General features: G+C 52.3%; 1 protein-coding gene across 5 annotated transcripts in view; it reads right to left on the bottom strand.

Moving 5' to 3' along the window:
- Window positions 1-8,100, bottom strand: part of Pde2a (phosphodiesterase 2A) — a 90,430-nt gene that overhangs the window by 42,605 nt on the left and 39,725 nt on the right. The window lies entirely within an intron of this gene.

Here is an 8,100-nt window from a genome sequence, read left to right as displayed (position 1 = left end):
CAGTACTCACCCTCCTCTGATGGTCAGCAGGTAAGACTGGGGCTGGCTTCTTCAGTCCTCTCACGCCCACACAGTGCTGTGCTCTGTGTCACACCAAGATAGCACACAACGACACAGTCACCATCACCTGCTCTCAGAGGTCCCAGATACTCAATGATACAGTCACTCCAGTGTCCACATTGGCGGTCACACAGCGATTCCTGACTATCGTCTTCACTCAAGGTGTCTCACATTCTCAGCACCACACATCACATATTGGGTGATGCTTTATCACACCAGGCCACTGTCACACTTCACAGCACTGGGTGACGCTTTCATGGTTCTGGGTCACACTGTCTCAATTTGATGCCACCTCTCAGGCTCCAAAATAAATAAATAAAGGAATAAAAGCGATTTGAAAGTAGCAGGTAGAATACTAAACAGAAAGATTTAAGAGAGGATGTGAGGATCAAGGAGATAAGGAAGTAGAAGGGTGGGGTGAGGGGAGTCAAAGCAGCTAAGTATAAGTGAAAATGCCATAAGGACACCTGCTAAGTTAAATGAAATAAGATAAAATATTTCAGCAAAGTGACCTACAAAACGAGAGGGAAATACTGCATCTAATAAAGGTTGAATGCATCAAGAACTTCTATAACCCACCAGCACCAATCTAAACCTAGGAACAGAGGAGACTCGTGTGGACATTTTCCCAGAGCAGACACACAGATGGCCAAGTGGAAAGACATTCAACATCTCTAACCATAGAAAAGCAAAGCAAAACCATAGCGAGAGGACATGGCCCACCCATCAGGAAGACTGCTGTCCAAGAAAACCAGAAAACAGAAGGGCTGGTCTTCTGTGCTGTGATGAGACTCGATGGTGATGCAGATGCTGAGACACAGCATGGCCACTTCTAAAGCAAACACATCCAACACAGCCAAGGTGAATACCTGGGACTGCAGGACTCAAGGGCAGAGGCAAAAAGACTGTGAGCTCAAGGCCACTCCGGGGTATGTGGCAAAACACTGTCTCAAAACCAACAGGCTGCACAGAGACTTACTGCTGAAGGTGTTTGCCCCGACCCTGGGTGCCATTCCTGGCATCCCCTGCACGACAGCCTCTATCTCCACTCGCAAGCCACGGCCTCGACACAAACAAGCAATTTGGACACATGCACACACACTAAAGAAAAGATAATATTTTAAAGGACTGAAAAAAAGGAAAGAATGAAAATCAATGGAGATTATTACCCCATGGTTCAGAAAAGTAATTATTAATATATACCCAAGATCACTGAGAGCAGAGTCTTAAATGGATCTTTGCACACCCATGTTTGTAGGCACAACATCCACCACAGCTAAACAGTGGGGACGACGTGCGTGACCGTGAATGGACAAACAGATAAGCAAAAACACGCACACTGGAGTATCCCTTGCCCAGAAAGGAGGACAAACAGATAAGCAAAAACACGCACACTGGAGTATCCCTTGCCCAGAAAGGAGGACAAACAGATAAGCAAAAACACGCACACTGGAGTATCCCTTGCCCAGAAAGGAGGAAAGTTCTGTCATGTGCTACAACACAGTGAACTCAGGACAGTATGTTCAGTGACATAGAAGCCAGTCCTCAAAAGACAGATACCGCATGAGTCCAGTTCCATGAGCTCCCTAGAGACCATTGCAGGAGGGGGGGAGCAGTGGGCAAGGAGGAGGGGAGACCGGTGGGCGTGGGCGGCAGGAGGCAGAGACTTTTTCTTAGGTGGATTTTGTTTGGGAGAATGAACTTTGGAGCCTGGCTTAGAAACAATGTGAACACATTTAAGGACCCAAAGCGCTCCTGTGTATATTTTACCACAAGTAAACAGTTTCTCAGCTCAAACGGGAGAGAACTGAAAGCGAAAGGGAAAAGGAGCCACACAGTTACCTGACTAAATCTCCTCAGCTGCTGAATCCGAGCGCCATGCAGTTTGTCCTAACCCTCTTCCTGGTGGTATTGTGCTTAAAGTGCTTTTATTTGGAGCCAGCTGTAGTGGCGAATACATTTAATCCCAGCACTCAGGAGCAGAGTCAGAGGCAGGTGGATCTATATAAGTTTGAGGGCAGCCTGTTCTGTATAGTGAGTGTCAGGCCACCTAGGGCTGCATAGTGAGACCCTGTCTCAATTAAATTAATTTAAATTAAATTAAAAAGTTCCACAATAAAAAAAAGTTGTCTTCCTTGACCCTGACCTTTATCTAGCAACCCATCCCTCCTCTGCATAGCTATGTATGTCAATGCTCATATTACCATGCTGGCCTGGCTTCTAGCTCAATTTATCACCGAGGTGTGTGTGTGTGTGTGTGTGTGTGTGTGTATGCACACGCGTGCATAGAAGTCAGAAGCCAGAGGTGTCTTCATCACCCACCCTTCACATTAGCTTTTCGGCACGGTCTCTCACTGACTGTGGCCCTCATTCAGCCTGGTCTTTAAGTCCCAGAGTTCTCCTGTTCTTGTCTCCTCAGGACTGGGGTCACAAGTGCGGGCTGTTGCACACACTTTTTTTTTTATGTGGGAGGATCAGATGCTCACACGCAGATCATCAGACTGGACAAACACTCTCCCAGTGAAGCTGTCTTCCCTGCCTACTTGAGTGGTTCTTACCAGCCTCCCCTGCCCATGAGAAGGCCGTCTCTTCCTTCCTTCTCACTTTCAAAGACGTCCACAAGTTCAATCATTCCAACCTCCCAACCATCTCAAAGGCTTGCTCAGTCTCAGGAGCCTCCAGCGGGCTGCCTGTCCCCCTGCTGTGTCCCTCAGCTCACCACACACAGCACTCGGAGCCATCTTTCCAGCTGTTGTGTGTACTGTGATACTCTCCTGCCTCAAGCTGTCGCTGTGTTCCGACAGCGCTGTCAGACTCAGCATTGTGAGTCCCACTTCACTTTGCCATGGCCATTACACATCACACGCTCACTGTCAGGCTGGGGGCTGCATGCATCACGACCATTTTCACACTCAATGTCACTTCATGTCACGTCCTTGTTCACACACGCAGCTTTACTGCATCGTACCCTTGGGGCACACACTGGGTCTCACACTCGAGCCACAAGCTCAGGAACACACCTGTCATTTCCCCACGTTTGTGTATCGGATTCGCATGACATCACGCCTGTTAGGCGCCAATCCTTAACCTCAGAGCCGCATACAACGTGCCTACTGTCTCACACACAACCGGTCACACATTCGCTCTCCACAGTATCCCATGATCACTATCGCACACTTAGTGTCACATGTCATGGGCCAATGCTACACAACCTATAGAACATCTGTTGTCAGTCAGTGTCCCTGGGTCACCTGCAGCGCGAGCGCACGCGCGCGCGCGCGCGCACACACACACACACACACACACACGCACGCCTTTGCTAGGCATAGTCACAGAGCTGCTGCCTCCTGGCAACACTGTTTCCTGTTGTGCTCAGAGGCCACAGCTGATGCTTGCTCCTTCAGGGGTTTCCTGTTGTCAGGGTTCAGTCGGGCCTGACTGGTCTGGGACATACAACCTGAAGCCAGTCAGCAAGAACTCCGGGCTCCTCTACCTCCCTGCTGATTATGTGTGAGCTCACAAGGCTTTCCATGGTCTCCCCTCAATATACCCAAATTCTTCAAGTGACTGGACCCATGAGAGGGGCACAGGAGACACTCACTGGGCCTTGTCCATTGATCAGGGTGGAGGTTGCACGCCCAGCCCTCTGCTTCCTAGTGAGACTCCTGGCAGTCTATGACAAACATTGTCTGACCGACTTTGGACAAGACCAGCAGGCCTCAGCATGGAAGCCTGACAGAGGAAGGAGGGTAGATGCCAAAGGGTCAGAAGGCCAGAGAGTTAGAAACACTATCCCAGAGGAAGTCGCCCCTACGGAAGCCTCTGAGAGCTGAGAAATATGAAGGAAGAGAAAGAAAAGGCTTAGAGTTGGGGAACCAGACGGGGGCAAAATGCCATAGAGACAGGAACCTGGCGGGGCCGGTCCTGACAAGGACTGACAAGGACGAAGACAAGAGAGCAGAGGTCACACTGTGGAATTAGAAAAACACAGGTTCCTCCAGCCCAGGCCAGCATGGTTCTGACTCAGGCTCCAGTCAGGGAACTCAGGGTACACCCCCTCCTTCCTGGCTTTTCCTGTGGCCCTACAGATTGTCCCTAAAGGCTGCCAAGGCCCCTCACCTCTTGCCTGGGCCAACCTGCAGGAAGGACACGAGCAGGCCAATGCACACGCTCTCCACACGGCCTGAGATAAATATTTCCCGGGAAACGGAACTTGTTCTCTGAGTGTTTACAGCCAAGGGCCAAGCAGGATGAGGAGGGGGGAGCTCATCTCTCACACTCATGCCTGGGCCCTCAGCATCTGTCCCGGCACCACTGTGGGCCTGCTGTGTGTTTCTCAGGCAGTCCCTGTTGTTTGTCTGAGCTGACTGGGTTCTGAAGGAGCTCGGATCTCTCGCTGGGCCCAAGATCGCCTGCAGCCTGGCTTGTGTCTTTGTGTCTTCTCCGACACCTCTCCCTCCTGACTATGTTTTTCTGAGCTGCCTGTGAAATCATTTCCACTGTTCTCTCATCATTCAGGGTGTGGACAGATGGATGGGCAGACAGGAGACAGGCTAGGGTGACAGCTGAGACCCTTCTCTAGTCCCAAGGCCCTAGATGCCCCAGGCTTGTGCAACCTGACAGGTGGGCACAGACAGATGGCAGGGTCTCAGGGCCCCCGTGGATGCCAGATGCTACAGCCAACTTGTTGGCAGCAGCTCCCTCAAGGGCCACAGGACGGCACTGAGACCACTTGCCTGATGTGAGAATTCAGGAGGAAGCGGAACAGCTGGCAACAAGAGTGCTCGATCAAGAATGTCCAACTAGGCCTGAAAGTGGCCTTTAGTGTGGCCCTTGCAGCCCATCCTGGCCCTGTGCCCCTGGCATGGGGAGCTGTCCTCATTGCCCACCTGTGCTCACCCAATCTTGCTTCGCTGGCTCCCAGCTCTGCCCGTTGTTAACCAGTACATGGGCCCCTCATCCACCTCTGCACCTCCCCCCCCTTGCTCTAGCTCTCAAACCACACCTTCCTACCTCCTGAGGGCTCCCCTGGGGGCTGAGTTTCAGACTCTTCTACCCAGGGGTCTTTGCTTTCCTATCTCCCTTCGTTGGTTCTGTCAGGAGCTGACTGCAGGGATCCTAACAGTCCCGCCGATCTCCGGCCTTGACTCTCTGCAGCCTTCACTGTTTCAAGGCCACCTCCCAGAAGTCTCCATGATTTCCCTAATTCACCAAAGGAGCCTCTATCTTAGAACTATTTCAATCCTATGCACGGGAGTGTGAGTGCTCATTCATGCAAGAAGTCTTTGTTAAGCACCCTCTGTATGCCAGGCCCCAGTGAACCCAAGATGGATGCTAAAGTCAGGTGTTTCCAACCACTTGAGAAGAGATACACAACCCGATACCTCTGTGGTGCAACAGCTGCCCAGCGGTGCCCTCGGGGAGACTGACCGAACCTGAGGTGGGAAACTTCACAGAGAAGCTACGGAGCTGCAATGGATGCACTGTGCAAGGGGGCACTTGGTCTAGGCACCTGTACCGTTGCCCACGCCTGTGGCCATATCGGCACCTGCTCCAGCCTTCATTCCAGCTAGAGCTCCCAGGCCATAGCTAGTTCCAGCTCAAAGTTTTCAAGTCAGTGTGCTCAGTTCACCGAGAGTGATGCCAGGGTCTGGGTCCCAGGATCAGCCCGAAGGGCCAGGGAGTTATCCCTAAAGAATATGCGGAACCTGTGTCTGCTGGGGGAGGGGGTTGCTGACAGCAAGGCCCATTGCTGCTGCCAAGACAGTGCCAGAAGAACACCCCCCACTGCTGCACTTCTGCAGCCTCACCTCAGCACTGCTGCTTACACTGTCTCGTGTGTGGTGCAGGGCAGGCAGCTTAGGTCTGAGCAAGAAAGCTTGTCCCACAAGCTGCTGCCACATAGGCCTGGGCCAGGTCTTCACAGGTGCCCTGAAGCTTCTCCAGCCACTCCAGGTGGGCGTTAATGCTAATAACAATGCTTCTGTCCCAGTAAGATGGGGACCTTTTTGTTTATTTAGGCTTTTGTTGTTGCTTGCTTGTTTTCTGTTGCTTTGTTCTGTTCTAAGACAAAGTATAACGTATCCCAAACTGACCTTGAACTGGATGTGAATCTGAGGATGACCTTGAACTTTGCATCCTCCTGCCTCCAATTCCTGAATTCTAAGATTAAAGGCGTGCAGCACCATGCCTGATTCAAGCAGAGCCTGGTTCTTGCTAAGCAAGCACTCGACCAACCTGAACTACATCCATTGGGAGATCTGACCTCCAATCGCAGGTCAGGAAGACGGCTGGCTACATGACAGCTATGGTCACACATCAGGGAGTGACAGGCCAGACCCAGAGCAGTTTCTCTCAAAAGGCAAAGCTAATGATGACCATCCTTTGAGGTGGGTGAAGGGTTGTAGGCAGAACAGAGCTGGGACAGTCCTAGGCTAGAATCTTTAATCGGAATGAGAAGGCAACAGGATCCAAACACAGGAATGGGGGGAGGTCTGATGAGAACACAGGGCTTGATCCAAGGAGGCCCTGGAGAGGGCGAGGTTGGCAGAATGGGGAAGGGACTGTCTGTGAGTGTGCAGACACAGAGGCAGTGGCTGAGGCACTGAGTCTGCACGGGGACACAGAACCTAGAGCCAGGCTCCTTCAGCCCCCACAACCCTAGAGGTCTCGGCTTCTCCAAATCCCTCCCCTCCTGGCTTCCTGGGTGGGTGACGAATGCAGTCTTTCCTGGCGGGTGGCCAAGGCTGCTGAGATACTGCTGGCTCCCAGGAACACCATCTGTCCCAGCTCTGGAGGGAGCTCCCACCCATGGGGAATGCCATGGCAATAAATAAATTAATAAATTAATAATGACTCCAATCCTCCCTCTTCCTTTGGTCAGCTCCTCGCACCAGGACCCAGTCCCACAGCGAGGGCATTCTCAGTCCTAGCCTCATGCTGCAGGAGGAAAGCCCTGTTGAGCCCCTGCCCCAGCTGATGAACGCCCCAGCTCCACCCTGATCCACCCCAGCACCTGCTCTGAGTCTTCCCCCAAACACAGCATCCTAGGTTCTGCTAAGAGTTGAAGGAGAGCATGTGCCCAAAGTGTTGGCCAAGGGGGCTGGCTCAGGCAAGAACTTCCTCTCAGTTCCCTTGGACACACTGACAGACACATGAGCCAGGATACGTGCATGCGTGTGCATGCATAAAACACACCCCCACATACACCACTCTGTCAATCTTCAAAATCCACAGTTCACCCCCATTTCTGTTATTTGTTAAACATGGAAGGTTAATTCAAGGCACCCCAAAGACATGGTCAGAGCTGGGCTGGCAGCCCCCCCATCAGTGGAGGAAGGGAATGACAGAAACACAGCCCCCAGGCTTAGGGAACTCATAGTGAAGGGAACAAGCCTTCATACATAGTCACAGGATGAAGAAAATAGGGTCCTATGGCACACAGTGGACAAAAGACAGCAGAATGCCCTGGCACCCAACTGCCAGGTGGGAGAGCTCAGAAAAGGAAGCAAGAGCCAGCTGGGGCTGGAGTTGATAGAGAGTGGGAGGAGGCCATCTTAGAAGAGGGAGGCTCTTGCAGAGCCCGTAAGTGTTTAGGATGTCAGCAGCAGGTGCTTGGAGCAAGAATGGCTGAGGGAGACTGTGGTAGGCTGGAGCTTCAGAGGATCAAGATGGAAGCATGGAGAAATGCTGAGTAGAATGGCAAGCTCAAATCTGGCCGTTAGAAAGATCCTTCTAGCAATCACGGGGAAGATAGGAGCAATTGGAAGCCAGCAGCCGGTGGGCGTCAGGGAGATGGCGAGTGTAGGAGTGACATTGGGAGAGGACCTCAGCGATGCAAAGCGAATCCAAAGGCTGTGGGGACCAAAGAGGAGCCGATGGAGGACGGCGCCCTCCAGGCCTGGCACAGACTGAGGAGAGGGGTCTTGGAGTGCGTGCCCTTAGGCTGGAAGGGGTCTGAGATGCAGCTCCGAACTCCGAATCCTGCACCCCACGCCCACAGCCCACCCGCCTGGAAGGGGTCTGAGATGCAGCTCCGAA

The sequence above is a fragment of the Microtus ochrogaster genome, unplaced genomic scaffold (genome assembly GCF_000317375.1).
Source record: "Microtus ochrogaster isolate Prairie Vole_2 unplaced genomic scaffold, MicOch1.0 UNK41, whole genome shotgun sequence".
In the NCBI taxonomy this organism is placed as follows: Eukaryota; Metazoa; Chordata; class Mammalia; order Rodentia; family Cricetidae; genus Microtus; species Microtus ochrogaster.
This window is presented reverse-complemented; position numbering and strand designations above follow the sequence as displayed.